Source organism: Humulus lupulus, chromosome 6, assembly GCF_963169125.1.
Source record: "Humulus lupulus chromosome 6, drHumLupu1.1, whole genome shotgun sequence".
NCBI classification, from domain to species: domain Eukaryota; kingdom Viridiplantae; phylum Streptophyta; class Magnoliopsida; order Rosales; family Cannabaceae; genus Humulus; species Humulus lupulus.
Genome location: NC_084798.1, coordinates 147,413,262 through 147,431,080, shown reverse-complemented (window position 1 = coordinate 147,431,080; position 17,819 = coordinate 147,413,262).

Sequence of the window (17,819 nt, the reverse complement as noted above, 5' to 3'; positions counted from 1 at the left end):
TATCAAGAAACTGAACCGATCTTCTATTTTCTTCACAATCTTCCAATGTATCCTTAGAATCACCTAGACTAGTGTGGGAAATTCTCAACACATGAGATGGATATAGAGAGAAGAAGAGAAAATAACAAGGAGGCTTAGAAAATGACTTGTGTTTAGAGAGAATCTAAAACTATCAGAAAACCAGTGATTAAACTTATCAAACTTGTGTTTTGACTTCTCTCTAAGCACTCCTTTTATACACTCAATTAGGTCATTTAATTTAATTAAAAAATCAATAAAATAATAGCCATTTTAAAGCCCTAGGTCGAAATTATCATGGGCTTTAGGCCCGTGAAATTTCTCATTTGATTATAAGCCCATTTGACTTAAAATCAATGCCTGCATTATTTTCTATTGATTTAATTAATTAAATAATTATTTAAATCCTTTATCAAATTAATTAGTTATAATTTGAACCTTGATTTAAACTTATTTATTAATTTAGATACCAATTTATCTTAATTAATAAATCTGCCATAATTTATCTTTTCTTCTAAAAAATACATAACTCTGTAAAACTATACAAAATTGACCTGGTCAACTTTGATAATTCTAATTGATAATTAAATCAATTAATTGATACTATCTAGATGATTTTATCCAAGGTACAATGGGGACCATGGGCCTATGAAATCAAGCTCCAATAAGTTATCATAAATCTAACAAATAAATTTACTAACTTATTAATTCCTTGTGACTCCACTATAAACTCGGAATTGCAGTCTTGAATTCATAGAACACTCTATAACAAATATAGATACGCTATTAATTATCCATTATTACAACCATAATTGTCACGCAATCCTCTATAGACGGTCTACAATGAGATATGACTAAAATACTGTTTTACCCCTCATTGTACTTTATCCTTAAAACACTTAGTTCCTTGTAAATGATATTTCAGTAAAGTAATTTAATTACTGAAATGAGATCTCTATCATTTAACACCTTGAACCAAACTAAAAGGAAACCATCGTTTCACTTCTTCATCAGAAGCTATAGATTTTCATATCTATGATTAACACTCCCACTCAATTATACTACCGAGTTCCCAAGATGTAAGTATGGGCTAGTCCGTAGGGTAAGCTGGTAACGAACAAGTCAAAGAACTCAAATAATACAATCAGTTAGAATACTAACCACTCAGAATTGAGATTGAATTGACCTATGGTCAACTATATGATATGACTAGAATAGATAATAACGATATGTTTACTTATCTTATCAACTGTCAATATCGGTCAAGTCCGATGTAACAAATACATCTGATCTTATCTACTTTGCTAAAGTTCTGGAAAGAACATAACACTGTAATGTGTAAGTAGATCATATCGTAGATTGGCAAGTCAGTGTAAATCTTGTGCACTGACTAATCTTAGGACTAACTTATTTTGAACATATAATCATATTTATATTCCACTGTGATTACGTCACTATAAATAAGATTAGCTATATGCTCGGGATTTAATAGAAGTTTATATTAAACAAATAATCATGAAAATAAAACATGTGAGCAAAGTGATTGACCAAGTCAAAAAAATGATTTCTATTCTTTTATTGATAATAAAATGAGATTACAAAGAATTTGGGTTTTAATTAGGGCATAAAACCCCAACATTGTATGCATGTCCCTTCAACATGATAGCGAAGCAGTGGCATCTGGTTCTGCTATTAATTCCCCTTAACTTCATTAAGTCGTTGAACGCATCAAGATGGTACTTTGGATCTGTATTGCCCTCGTAAGGGGTCATATGAGGCTCTTTGAAGTTGGCTGGGAGCTGCACGGCTTGGATTTCTCTAGTGAAAGGCGATTCGTAATCAAACTCATCGTCAACAGCGTGCCCCCCAGACGCGATGATTATCTTGCTCTGTAGGCTCCTCATATCGGTGTCTAAGTCTTGTCTCCTTTTGTTCAATAAGTCTATCAAGTCGGATGGGTTCGCCTTTCCTATCCTTTTGTCTTTTGGGGGAGCCACAGGAGGTGTGGTCCTCTCATTCGACCTTCTCCTATGTGACTTTGGCTTCATTTCTATGACCAGCGTCATCCTTCTGCCTTTGCTCTCGGGGGTACTTCGCTAACCTTGGACCTTCATGGTGCTTTGTCCAGAGAGTGTTGCTAGTGGAAAGTCGGGTCCTCCCATCGTCCAGGGGGATGGTGGTTTCTCCTTTCTCATGTTCCTTCCCCCTATGCCTGGGAAGGGGCATGCTCGACTTCCATTGCAGAAGGTCATTCAACACCTCCTGCATATTCTCTAGTGTGGTTTCCAACCTTTGAATCTTTTTGTATAATTCGTGTAACTCCTTGAGCTGGAACTCACGGAGTGTATTCGGGGACTCTTGCCTAGCCTGTGCATAAGGGGACCCAGATCCCGATGGCTGGAGCATGGAGCGGTCGGTGGTTGAGGCGGAGGGTGCATACCCAGGCCACCCACGGGGGCAGCTGAAGGTTCTAGAGGGTCTGCATTAGGTGGGATAACCGGGGGTGACGCCTCATTTTCCTCTTCAGGGACTGAATGTTCCTCCAGCACACCTCCATCCTCAGGTGGTAGAGGGTTTCTCTTGGAGGCCCTTAGTTGGTCTCCGTCCAGGTGGATCTCCACGTCTTGTGATTCCCGTAGGTGTCTAGAACACCTTGGAATTTCTTCTTATCAAAATTGATGGAAGAATAGTGACTTGATACTTGTTCTTCCCATAGACAGCGCCAAACTATTGATGGTGAGAACTTGTTAACAATATAGGATCAGAAAACTCAAAGTGTATTGCAATAACTATGAAGAAATAAGATAGAAAGAACTTGAAGGAGAAAGATGCAGAAACACAATGGAGCAAAAATCGTGTATTCCTTAATTGTTTGAGCATACAAAGAATTTTCCAACCCCTTGGTCTGAGGGGTGGAAGTCTATTTATAGTTAGGCTCTAATGGCCCCTGATACATGGTGGTCTCAGGGGACAAGAACGTACGCAGGTACATTGTCAGGGTAATGGTGCAGGACTTTGTGGTGTCGACTCTGATACATGGTCGGTGGTGCTCAGGTAGTGCATCCACTCTTCGTATGGGTTCGTACCACCACTACTTCTCGAACACAGATGTCAGGGTCATGCCTCTGTCCTCCTCAGGGTTGTACACCCCGTACTCATATACGTACCTTATACGTAATGGTCCTTCTTATATGTCAAAGACACATCATTTCTCCAAGATTTCTCCCATTTGGCTAAGTGTGAGAAAACTTGCAAGTTACTAGAAGTAACATGCTCAGTCACCTTCACCAATCTCTACTTGATATTCAATAATGAGGGGGTTTACACTAGTGTTCCTAGTGCATAAACATGAGATTTCATACGTACACGTCGCGAGGAACCAAGGTGGGTGTGTGGGTAATGAGAGGGGTTCTCGTACGAGGCTTCAAGTTTAGCATTTGCGGTACCTTGCATAGGGAGGCAGGTGGCACCTCGGCATGGTCCAGATATGGTGAGGCGTACGCGGGTGACGGGTCGCCAAGGCCCTCGCATAGCGAGGCCATTGATGAAGCCTTATGTGGATGATGGATCGCCAGGGCCCTTGCATAGCGAGGCCCTTCATGAAGGTTGCCTTATGCCTTTAGCGATTTTCCTATACTCACAAAGGAGGTGAAAACTCATGGGGCTCCGAGAAGTAAAGTTTATAGCTTTAGCAGCAACCGACAAAGAGCTTGAGTGGCTTATGGTTCTCATGTTGGATATCCTTTTTACCGTGGATACGGTATCAACAATTTCAACACATTGTGATAGCCAATCCACACTTGTTAGAGCATATAATAGTGTGTATACTGGAAAGTCTAGACATATTAGTCTAAGATGTAACGCCCTGGATAACGAAGACCATTACACCGTGTATTTTAAATAGTGCTGGACTTGCTAATCAAGTCATTTGGATATAAACATGTAACTAAGGGTAATTAACGGATTAAGGTTTAAAAAACATTGATCATAGGAATAGTTATTCTCATCTAAAAGTTTGAGTCTGTACATGGGATCCCAAAATAAGTGTTTACAAGACATTTACAACTCCCAAAGTAATTACAACATAAGTCGGCCTAAGTGGAAAAATTAAGGTTTGGCTCTAGTTCCTGTTGAATCCTCGGTTGTGGCGGTCGAGCAACTGCAAATGTACACATCGCCCCTAAAGCTCTCAAACTCATGGCTGGTCCAGCTTTCCCTTTCCCTTACCTATACCACATAGCACTCATGACCAAAGGCTCAGCAAGAAAACATAAACCAACAAATTCAAATAAGCAACATAATATAAACAACAAGCTTAGCTGTAACAACCCTGCTTAAACAAACACATAGTCCAAATTAAACAACCAATGAGTTAGACAAGTGCAGGTTGCACTTCTAAATTTTTTTAGGTGGCGTTCAAGCTAGCCAAGTGCATATTGCACTCCCAAGTTCCCCTAACCAAAATGTCCTACGCTTTGCACACTTTTTGCCATCCCTGACGCCCTTAGGCCGAGCTTCCAAATTAGATATAATCAAACATATAAGATTGCATAAGACACAATCAAATGCAACACAAACAAGCATGCCTAATCAAACAATCAAAGTCATAACCATTGTCATATTCATTACTATGGGCCCGAATCCTAATCACGACCAGGGTGCAGTTTTCTTACCTCGAGTCCCGAGCAGGTGGCGAATGGCGAACCCGAGCGCGATCCCTACTCCCGAGCCCTAACGGTATAACCTATTCACAATGCAATAACGGGTAATCATCAAGATCCAAACTAATTAAAAGCTTCAAAATTAATTACTAGCCTCCGAGACCTCGAATTCTACCAAACCAGGTAGTAGAATCCTTCCCGAGTCTTTAGGTTTGAGTTCTCGAGCTTAAAAACCCTTTTTTTCCTAAACCTCCTATTTGAGCAGCGACGCTCCATAAACAGCGCCTCAGCACGACCCTGCAAACCCAAAAATTCAGGGGTTTTCCTTCATTTTTCCCTGAGCCAAAACCTCTCCAAACCCAACCCAAAGTCGAACCTAAGTCCCAATTGAGTCTAGGACTATCAACAACACAACCTACACAACATAATTACCCCAAAAACTAAACCACATCCTTACCAACACTCAAAAACCAAAGATAGAGTTTAAACCTCAGCCAAAGACTCAAATTACAACAAAATTCCCTCAAAAACTAGAGCACAGATCTTACCTCAATAGTGATTACGTCCTCAGGCTACCTCTTAATCCCAATCCTAGCTTCAGATCCTTAGATTCCCTGGCCAATTCTCCAAAAGTTTCAAAAGCCTCCCAAGTGCCCAAGAGAGAGATGAACGAGAGAGAAAAATGTGAGCTGCTAAGTGTTCTCCTTAGTTCTTTCTATATGCTTCGAGTCTAACTAAGTCCAACCAAGGCTAGAAAAAGACCCTAATGCCCTTAACTCAAGTGGTTTCCCTTAAATGCCCTCAAGGGAAAAACGATCATTATCCACATTTCCCGCTAATCCTTAAATAGCACTATAAATTCCCAATTAATCTTGACATGCCCAAATAATCACCGAATAATTACCCATCACCCGATAAATCCCGACTACGCACTAAATTACTAAAATACCCCTAGGCTCACCCCGAGCCAGGTATTTGACCCATTTTGTGACTTTTTCGCTAACTTGCTCACTAGAATCGCCTCGTGCCGAATATCGCAAATATATCCACATAATAATGTTGTCTCAATCACATAATATATATAATTACAATTATACCCTCAACATGTCAAAATTATAAATATGCCCTTATCAATGAAAACGGTCCCACATGTATATTTAGTACACATAAACATGCATAAATATTTATATCACCATATAATTCATATATGCCACATAGTCACACATATATTCAATTAATTTTACATAATTCACATATAAATCCAATTATGCCCTCTCGATACACTAATCAAGGCTCTAAGCCTTATTAGCAAATTTGGGACATTTCATAAGACATGAATATGTGAGACGATTGATTCAAGATGGAATCATATGGATCTCATATATCAAGACAAGTGAGAACTTAGCGAATCCATTTACAAAACCTCTTGTGAGAAGGTTAGTAAGTTCCACTTCAAAATGGATGAGATTGAAACTCCTAGAATAATAGATTCACCAATGATGGCAACCCAACTCCAAACTTGTATAAATCAAGGGAAAGAGTTCAATGGGTAAGAACAAGTCTATGATAAGTGAATAGTTTCAACACTAAAACGTATGGTGAGTTCCATTCGAGATGGTTAGTGTTGGTTGCTACCGAGTAAGGGTTAAGCCTAGGGATTTTAATGAAGTTCATTTGAGTGCAACAAGCATCTCTAAAGGTAGCAAAGATGTTGTAAGAAATTCACCTATGTGAACTTAGAGGTTGTGCCGCCTGTCATGGGAGTTTGAGTTTCTCCCCAGAAAGTTCATGAAGGGATGAGCACATGGCCATATGAGTGCTAAGGCGAGAAATTGGGAAAACAAAAGATCTAGTGAAGGTGTGTGAGTTATCACTGATTTTGTCATAAGGAATACTTGGTTCAAGCTTTTAAGCTACATATGATTTCAATAAGTCTTTGTGGTATTTTCACTAAGGTAAAGTTCAAACTAAAATGAACTTTATTTTATGCACCAAAACTATTTGAGCTAGAGGTTGAGGCTTGTATTTAACCAAGTGGGGGATTGTTATGATTGGTTAAATACAAATGATAAGTGTTAAAATACAAGCTAGGTATAAACACTTAGTGAATTTCACATAGTATAGATGTGAAATTTGAGTTTCAATTGTAGGCACTTTAAAAATGTTATTTTGGGTCCAAAGTGATACATGGAGGTATCTAAGGATCCCCAAAAATTTTAGTAGCATTCAGAGTAATTTTAGGACCATTGGAAGGTTCAAAATACAGAGATGGTTGCGATACATCGCCCCCAAGTGGTGTAGCATCACCAAAATGCAAAGGGACTCAAAAGCCCCAGGATGCAACACATCGCCTGTTGTGTCTGTACGGTTACCTAAATAAGCTCCAAATGACATGTGAATTATCTCTAATCATATTGGTTAGACCTAATGATGGTGCATACACTATAAAGGGTCATCATTTTGGAAGACTTGATCACTCTCTCCAATCTCCCTCTAACGTCTCTCTCTCTGTCTATAGCTTTCAAGAATCTCTAGTTTTCTCCAAGAAATTCATGAAGAAAGTGCTTGACTTTGTGAGTTTAAGGCTTGTTAAATCTCAATCCTCATTTCCTCTTTAGAAAAGGCCTCTAGCATCAATGGTGGCTAGGAAATAGAGAATTAGAACAGCGGTACAAATCGTGTATAAGCCTTGGTTTTGTGTTTTTGCATTTGAAGACGGAAAATGCTCAAAATGGTGGTTCTCATAGGGTTTTGAAGTTTCAACAAGGTTGAAGAAGATTGTTCTATAACTAGGGTTTGCATCATCTTTCTCAATCTTTATTTTGTCTCTATCAACCATTATTTTGTGTAGATTGTAGATATTGTGGTGATGTAATCTCACTCTCCCTCAATAATTTATGCTTATAAAATTCTTACAAATTATATTTAAATGTATTTTATTTTAGAATAAATAGTATTTTTGCCCCACGAACTATGATTGATTCATATCGTGCCTCTGAATGACACGCGGTGTTAAAAATTTATCCCGAACTATACACACTACTGAAATGTTGAACTTCTTGTTAGATTTCGTCACAAGTGGCTAATAGAATGAGGCTAATAGAATGAACTTTGACCACTGTCAAATCGTGTCATTTTTTAAATAAAAAGCATATAATTTATTTTCTTAAAAAATAATTAAAACCTTAAAAAATAAAAATAATTTTTTAAAAAAGATTAAGAAAATTAAAAATACTAAAAAATTATAAATTAATTAAATAAAATTTCAAATATTAAAACATTAAAAATCTAATTGATGAACAATAACATTTTTTTTTACTTTTTCTTTTCTTTTCCAATATAATATTTTTTTTTTTTGAAGACACACATTTGTTCAATTTTATTTTCACTGCATTGAATCATAGTTGTTGAAAACACTCATTTGTTTAATTTTACATATGATATTACTAAAAAGAAAAACATTGTTTATAATATGGATTTCTATTTGATGAACTGGAAGAACATACCGAGAAGAAGAAAGAAGAAAAAATAACTTAATTAAATGATTTAATGTTTTTTTCTTCATTTTCTCAATCTTTTAAAATAATTTTTGTTAAGTTTAAAAAAAGATATTTTTTATTTTTAAAATGGGCACAGTTTTTTTTTTTAAATGGACACTATTTGGTAGTGGTCAAAGTTTGGGGGAGCAAAATTGCTAATTATTCTATACGTGGCATTGATGTAGCAATGCCACATCAGCGACCAAAATGTCATGTCATATTCCGTTGGCCACCTAAGAAGAAATCTAACAGAAGTCCCACGTTTCAATAATGCGAATAGTTCGGGGGGAATTTTTATTGTGAATCATTAGGGGGGAGAGGGGGCACGATCTGAATTGGTCATAGTTCGGGGAGGAAAAATGTTATTTATTCTTTATTTTATTTATGACAAAAGACGTTATGTCACACATTTTGTGTGGTTGTTGGTATCTGGAGAATTAGTGGCAAAAGTGCCAAATGTTTTTAAAATGTTGTGAATAGTACCCGATCTTTTTTTTTTGTGGGAAAATTACCTAATGTTCACTTCCATCAAGTTCCGTTGGTACCCATCCTGACAGATCTAGTAGACGCTGACTTAGTATACACGTGACACATTATGATTGGTTCATATAAAAATTATTTGGATTTATTTAAAATAACAATAAATAAATAAAAATATGTTTGAATTAAGAAAAAAATAATTAAAAAAATATATATGAGTTAATAATGTTCTTCATTGTTCATCAAAATCTGGGTATTAACCCATTAGTTAAATTTGATTATTGTCATCTCCATGAGGCATTCACGTGTTCAAGAACAACACCATAAACATTAATAAATCAGATCATGGCCATATCAAAAACAACTCCAAAAATTGAAAATAATAAAAAAAAAGATCCAACATCAACCTAACCCTAGATCTGACTACCACCTCGTCACAATCGAGGTCCATTGTCGGTAAGGAGAACCCGCCGTTGCTAGGCCCAGATCCAATAAAACCACTCTCGACGTGAACCTACCAATGTGAGAACCACCTTTGGCGTTCACCCACGCCCATGATAGCCACCACCGACAAGAACCCACATTGCCATTGTCTTGAAGCCCCATATCAGTGGGCATCTTCATCGCCTTCTACGCATCCCCACGCAATGTCGGTGCTGTTGGGAAAACTTATACAGGATCTTTATTTATTTTCATGTAGATCTAATATTTAACAAATTAATATGAGATAACCTAGAACATGTTTCTAAAATTGAATTCAAAGATAAACAAAGATAAGAATACTTATAGTATTTGCAGCAGAATGAAAGAGTCATTCCTTCAGTTTCTCTAACTCTTGTATCCTCTCTGTCGCAAAGTATTATCAAGAAACTGAACCGATCTTCTATTTTCTTCACAATCTTCCAATGTATCCTTAGAATCACCTAGACTAGTGTGGGCAATTCTCAACACATGAGATAGATATAGAGAGGAGAAGAGAAAATAACAAGGAGGCTTAGAAAATGACTTGTGTTTAGAGAGAATCTAAAACTATCAGAAAACCAGTGATTAAACTTATCAAACTTGTGTTTTGACTTCTCTCTAAGCACTCCTTTTATACACTCAATTAGGTTATTTAATTTAATTAAAAAATCAATAAAATAATAGCCATTTTAAAGCCCTAGGTCGAAATTATCATGGGCTTTAGGCCCGTGAAATTTCTCATTTGATTATAAGCACATTTGACTTAAAATCAATGCCTGCATTATTTTCTATTGATTTAATTAATTAAATAATTATTTAAATCCTTTATCAAATTAATTAGTTATAATTTGAACCTTGATTTAAACTTATTTATTAATTTAGATACCAATTTATCTTAATTAATAAATCTGCCATAATTTATCTTTTCTTCTAAAAAATACATAACTCTGTAAAACTATCCAAAATTGACCTGGTCAACTTTGATAATTCTAATTGATAATTAAATCAATTAATTGAGACTATCTAGATGATTTTATCCAATGTACAATGGGGACCATGGGCCTATGAAATCAAGCTCCAATAAGTTATCATAAATCTAACAAATAAATTTACTAACTTATTAATTCCTCGTGACTCCACTATAGACTCGGAATTGCATTCTTGAATTCATAGAACACTCTATAACAAATATAGATACACTATTAATTATCCATTGTTACAACCATAATTGTCACTCAATCCTCTATAGACGGTCTACCGTTTTATCCCTCATTGTATTTTATCCTTAATACACTTAGTTCCGATATTTCAGTAAAGTAATTTAATTACTGAAATGAGATCTCTATCATTTAACACCTTGAACCAAACTAAAAGGAAACCATCGTTTCATTTCTTCATCAGAAGCTATAGATGTTCATATCTATGATTAACACTCCCACTCAATTATACTACCGAGTTCCCAAGATGTAAGTATGGGCTAGTCCGTAGGGTAAGCTGGTAACGAACAAGTCAAAGAACTCAAATAATATAATCAGTTAGAATACTAACCACTCAGAATTGAGATTGAATTGACCTATGGTCAACTATATGATATGACTAGAATAGATAATAACGGTATATTTACTTATCTTATCAACTGTCAATATCGGTCAAGTTCGATGTAACAAATACATCCAATCTTATCTACTTTGCTAATGTTCTGGAAAGAACATAACACTGTAATGTGTAAGTAGATCATATCGTAGATTGGCAAGTCAGTGTAAATCTTGTGCACTGACTAATCTTAGGACTAACTTATTTTGAACATATAATCATATTTATATTCCACTGTGATTACTTCACTATAAATAAGATTAGCTATATGCTCGGGATTTAATAGAAGTTTATATTAAACAAATAATCATGAAAATAAAACATGTGAGCAAAGTGATTGACCAAGTCAAAAAAATAATTTCTATTCTTTTATTGATAATAAAATGAGATTACAAAGAATTTGGATTTTAATTAGGGCATAAAACCCCAACTGGTGCTTGAATAGAGCTGATGGAAATTATGTCTGGAATGGAAGGGAGAGAGAGAGAGAAATCGAGGAGAGAGGTGAAAGGAAATGGTTTTCTTTTTCTTTTTTAATTAGTTTTAATTGATTTAAATTTTTTTTTGTTATTTTTTAAATTTGAAATGTATTTTAATTAATTTTTCCTATTTTAAAATCAATTAAAATTTATTTAAAAAAAATATAAGTGGATCAATCATAATGTACCACGTGCACACCAAGTCAGCTTTTACCAGATTTGTTAGGTTAAGGACCAATAGATATCAACGGAATTTGAGATTGAGTACTTTTGCCACAAAAGAAGATTGGGTACTAATTTATACATTTCTAAAAACATTGGGTACTTTTGTCGCTAATTCCCCAAAATGATTTAAACTCTAATTTTAAAAATCAATTTGTTTTAATGAATTAAAACCTATAAAATTAAAAAATTAAATAAAAAATATAGTCACTTGAATCAACATAATTTCCAATCCAAAAAAAAGTTATACATAAAATGATAGTGTTGACATTATTTTCAAACAACATATTGCTAAAACTAAGCTAAAATAATATGACATCCAATAATAAACTCAATACTAGAGGCGAAAGTCGCCTATTAGGCATTTGGTTGAGTGATTGGGATTCAAGCTTCTCAAGAGAAAAAAGATACGACCATAGTACATTGATTCAATTTGTCAATATTTCATGAAAATAAGATAGATTATTCAAGTTCGTGTAGTGAAGTACCTAGTATTAGCTCATAGCGGGCAAGGTAGTTGATGATTTAGCAAATATGGAAATAATCTTTGAAGAAAAGATGCGAGGTTTGGCACATTAAGGTTTTTTCGTATTCAAGCCTTGAAAAATCCAAATATAAAAATGTCTTTAAATTTTGAACCTTCAATAATGATAATGCCTATTTGAGTTCTACGATATGAGATGTCATTTGAGTGATGGTTGTTTGTTTTTAAATTTTGTATAATATATGTTTCGAGTTTGAGATTGTAAGAGTGGGTGTCGTGCACCCCACAATAAGAGTAAGTGTAAAAAAAAAATAAAGGTAAGATTTTGGTTTGTGGAAAGGCTAGGAATGTAGGAGGACCCTCGGGTCTTAGGTTGTGTGGGTGGATGTGTGCATGGGTTATGCACACGTATATATAGGTATGGTCGTGCACGCATAAGATGTATGTCAAGGTTGTTAAGGTTTTAAACGTAAGAGTATGAAGGTTAGGCTTAGGATTGGTCCCGAAGGGTAATTTAGTAATTAAGTCTTGATGAATGTTTTATTAACTAAGTCATGAGGAGGGGAATTTTAGTAATTACATCATGATGTAGGCGTAATTTAGTAATTTCCCAGGATAGGGGTATTTTAGTAATTTTACCCAAGATCTTGATTTTCAGTCTAGTTTCATCAGCGAGTTTCTAACGAGGTGAATATTCTCTTTCTAGTTTGATTAATGTATTTTGAACCTAAGTTAGTGTCATATTTGTTTATCGGACTTAAAGTGACATGATCTCTCATGTAGCATGTTGTAAGGTCTAAGGTAGGAAAGTGTCTGTAACATAGTTATAACTTTATACGTTGATTGATAGTTAGTATGCATGCTCTAGAAATGTTTGCTGCTAGTTGTCGATATTAGGGTTGTGTGCTTGATCTTAATAAGTAGGGGTGTTGTGCAAGAAAGGTAAGTATGAGCCATATGCCTCAGTTGATCGCATGAAATCCAGGAGGATTATTATCCTCAACCATTTTCTTATCCCCATGACTAATTTATATGCCCTAATTTTCTCATCTTTGAGTAAAGTACAATACAATATAACATAGTTTAGTATGGTATGATATCGTACAATATAGCATAGCTTAGTACAACATAGTGTAGTATTGTATGCATTTCTGTTTTTCATTCCTTACTAGGTCTTAGCTCATTCAATCACTTGTGTTGTAGATTATGTAGGATCTAAGAATTTAAATCTACACGCATGTTCCCGATAATATTTTCAAACATATAATAGAAAACATAGAATCCCATGGCATACATTTAAACATCAAATTCGTAAATTAGCTTAAACACAAAGGTATGGAAACATACGAATACACAACAGATTAACTGACTCCTTCCTTTGAATTCTCTAACATTTTGTCCTTGTAGAATACTAAGTATTGCAAGGGATTCAGACCACTAGAACAAGCACCACTGTTATACCCAAAAATTGGAGATCAAGGACGTGGCAATAAATGTGACAAATGGCAGTGCATGGTCAGTAAAAGACACGTTAGTCAATAAATACATTGACTCCTCAGAGTTGTGAGAAAGTGACCCGGTAGACTGACGAAGAATTTGGACTACTTGAAAGATGTCATAGCCAAGCCAAGTGCACCTTGATCCTAGGAGGCTAAAGAGGATGCATTCTAGGAAAGCTAAGGGGAGTGCATCCTAGGAGAGCTAAGGGGGGTGTATCGGAGGAGAACTCAAGAAAGTGGTCTTAGGAGACCCCAAGGAGGATGTGGTCCTAGGAGACCCCAAGGGTGTGTCCGAGGTAAGCCTCCCAAGGTTTCCTAAGTGTTGGCTCGAACATGTCCAAGGTAAGTAGCTAAGGAGAAGGAGTCCCATGCAAACCAAGAATTGAGACTTAGATTTTGACAAGGGGAGTGGCTCGGGCTTGTACAAGGTGAGATGCCAAGAAGGATGCCTCGGACCACCTTGGTCCGAGGACAAGGCAAGAGAAGGTGCCTCAGATCACCTTGGTCCGAGGAGAAGGCCATCATGTCCGATCGGACATGTCATGGAGAAGGATGCCTCAAAGTTGTCCGAGGTGAGAAACAAGAGAATTGCCTCGGACCTACCCGAGGTGAGGTTCCAAGGGAGTTGGCTCGGGCCACTTTTGTCCGAGGAGAGCCAAGATTGCCTTTGGTCCGAGGAGAGCCATGCATATACCACCTTTGGTCCAAGGAAAGCTTGAAGGAGTAATCAACATGCATGTGAGACTACGTCAAAGTCCCCAGAACGACTCTAGCAAGAATTGGTCTAGGCACCCGGGAATCTCTCACTCTTCACTCAAATTGAGGAATCAGTTGTATTTTAAACATTTATTGTAATATAAATATAAGATGAATAATAAAATATCCCTATCGAAAGGGGATATCAGTTGAGGATCCTAGGCCTATAAATAGAGGGCTTATGGGATGAGAGAGGGGCTTCTGCTGCTTCTTCTTTCTAGAGAGAGAAAATTGGCTCTGTGTATTCTAGAGAGAGAAATTGCTGATATTTGAGAGAACTCTTGTATTTTCACAATCTGTACTGAAGAAACTCAGTTGGCTCAGTCCATCTGATCTTGAGTATAGATCTATAAATCACAACTCTAAGTGGATTAGGCTATTACCGACAATCGGGGCTGAACCACTATAAAATTCTCCTGTGTTATTTACTTTTCTTGTTTGAACCGTCTGTGTCGTTTTTATTTCTCTTGAATGCTTGTCATATTTGACGTTCTCACGTCGTTGGCTAAAAACGCAGTCAACAACCACAGTCTTCAAAACCTTTCTCTAATTTAGATCTAACAAATGGTGGACTATGTCTCAACACATGAGAAGACTAAAATACAGAAAAGAGAGAAAGAGAGGAGCCACCTAGTGAATATTTTGACAGAGTTTTCTTACCTTTTTTAAAATGACTTCACTTAAGGTTATATTTATAGGCAAATGTTAGGACAACCAAAATAGGGTAGTTACTATTTTTTATTTAATTATTTAATTAAATAAATAAGTGTATAATTGGAGCAATTACTTACTCACCAAGTCTAATATATGGCCGACCACTTAAGGGTATAAATGTCATTTTGATTTTTTTAATTATTTTAAATAATAATTAATTAAATACTTGTTCAAAATAACTATTTATATTTTGAACATTTATTTAATTTATTTTACTAATATTAATACTACATATTAATATCAATAAAATTGCTCAATTGTCTATAAAACTCTCTTATGAGTCTTTCCAATTAAATTCTCAAACTTTCTCTTATTTCTAATTCTCACCTAATATCAATAAATAATTCACCATTATTTATTTATGTTGACCTAGTCAACTTGATATTACTAATTAATAATCAAATCAATTATTAGAAACTTTCATGTATTATTTCACTAGAGACGATATGGGGACCATGGATCCATGAACTCAAGCTATAATAAGTTCATGTGAGTTTCTTTATAGTAATAAAATATCTCACAACTTATTAATTCCTCGTGATTCCACTATAGACTCGGAATTGAATTCTTGAATTCGCAGAACGTATTTTCCAAACTACAATTACGTTATCCATTGTTATAACCCTTACAGTCAGTCAATCATTTGTCGATGACTTACTAACGAGCTGGGTGAAAATTACAGTTTTACCCCTCATCAGTATTTTATCATTAACTCCCACTAAGTTCCTTATAAATGATATATCTGTGAACTTAATCACAGAAATGAGATCTCAATAATTTAACCTTTTGAACAAAGTAATTAAGGAAATCATATTTATACTTCTCATCCAGAAGTTATAGATTTCATATCTATGAATAATACTTCCACTCAATTATATTACTCAATCTCCAAGATGTAAGTATGAGCTAGATTGTAGGGTAAGCTGGTAACAAACAAGTCAAACGAATTAAATAATATAATTAGCAGAATATTATCACTCAGAATCAAGATCAACTTGACCTATGGTCAACGTTATGACATTGATTAGATTCGATAACAACAATACTTATTTATCTATCAATAATCAACATCGGTCCTAGTCCGATGTACCAAAATACATATGATCTTATCTACTTAGTTAATATGTTCGATAAGACATCACACTCCAAATGTGTAAGTAGATCATATCGTAGATTACATAATCAGTGAATATTCAATACACTGATTTAAATCTTAGGAGTCGTTCTTTTAAATATATAATTACAACTATAATTAATTGTGATTTACTCACTATAATTGTAACTATCCATATGTTCGAGATTTTATGATTGTTTATATTAATGAAATAAATGTGTAATAAAACAGGCGAACAATACGATTGAATAAACAAAATGATTTTTACTTCTTTTATTGATGATAAAAACATGTAATATGAGAAATATTAAGGACATAAAACCCAATAGAATAAGGCAAAGCTTAGTTGTTAGTTAAAGCGATGAGTTTAGAGGAGCATAATAAGACATATGTATATTGTGAAAATCAACCTATAGGTTGAAGGGTTACCTAGCATTCTATTTTGTGTTCAAAGATTTTTAATTAAATTTATGTTTTTCACATACTTTTTTCCGTAAATCTTTTAGTATGTTTTAGATTGTTTTGCAAGTAAGAAATGTTGTTTTTTATTTTTTAAATCGAGATCCTAAACCATTGCATTATTAACAAAGGTTTTTGGAAGCTCATTAGAGGTTTAAACTATAATCAGTTGAAATGTTCCATTTCAGTAATTCGGTTTAAAGTGTTAATTTATGGAAATACCCCTAGAGTATTATAGTAAATTAATTAGCCTAGGATATCGGGGTGTTACATTGTACTTGCAGCTATGTCCACGCCTATCATATGTTGTTTCAAGACTGAAGAAATGAAAGTTATAGCCTTGCTTTTATGTCTAAAATGACTTCTCAATTTGGAATTGATCCTTTGATTAGTTGCACATGTGTCAATCAAGGCCATACTCATTCTAGTGTGTTTCATTTTCTTTTGTTCGGTAATAGTAATATTGTATCCAATTTCCCTCGACCAATGGTCTTCCTATTTTGGTCTTTTTACTCCAACGATGGATCCAATTGTGTCTCATTGGAGAATGTTCCACCTAGAATTATGTGTGTTATATTTCATGATTTCAATGATTAATATAACATCTTTTCTTTTAAAAATAAAAACAATTTACATAATTAGTTTTATAACTACCCTCTAAAAGAAAATATAATTACAATTTACTTAAAAAAAACTTACTTTTAAAGTTTTCTTCTTCTCAAGTTGTTTAAAATTGAACAAAATTGTATAATATAATGTATAAAGTGGAAATTACATCTTTTTCAACCATTTTTTTTTTTTTAGAATTTCAATTTGTTAATGTTTTCAGGTTTTTGAATTCTCAGTAAAAATTTGAGAAAAAAAAATCTCATAAAAAATTATAAGTTAACAAATAAACCATAATTTTTTTTTTACATAATTTGTAAAATTTGAAACTTAATTATTTAAAATGCCATATTTTATATAACTTTTTTAAAACTTTAATTTGAGAAAGTTAAAAATATGATAAAATTATATTTTTTACAAGAGTGTTACTATTTGGTACATTAAAGTATCTAACACCACATGAGGTATCACCTCATAGTTAGTTAATGATATCCTACAAGAATAAATAAATTCAAATATGTGAGATTTAATATTGAATTGCTATAATTACCTCCACTGTTGGATACTAATAATCCATAACAATTATCTTTTTCATAAATTTACTTTTAAAATATCACATTTTATGAAAATTTCCCTAATATAAATTTATAGTTGATTGAAATTTAATTTGTCAAGAAAATATCAAAATAAGTCCATATTTGGTTTTCAAATAAAATACGATATCATCGGTTAT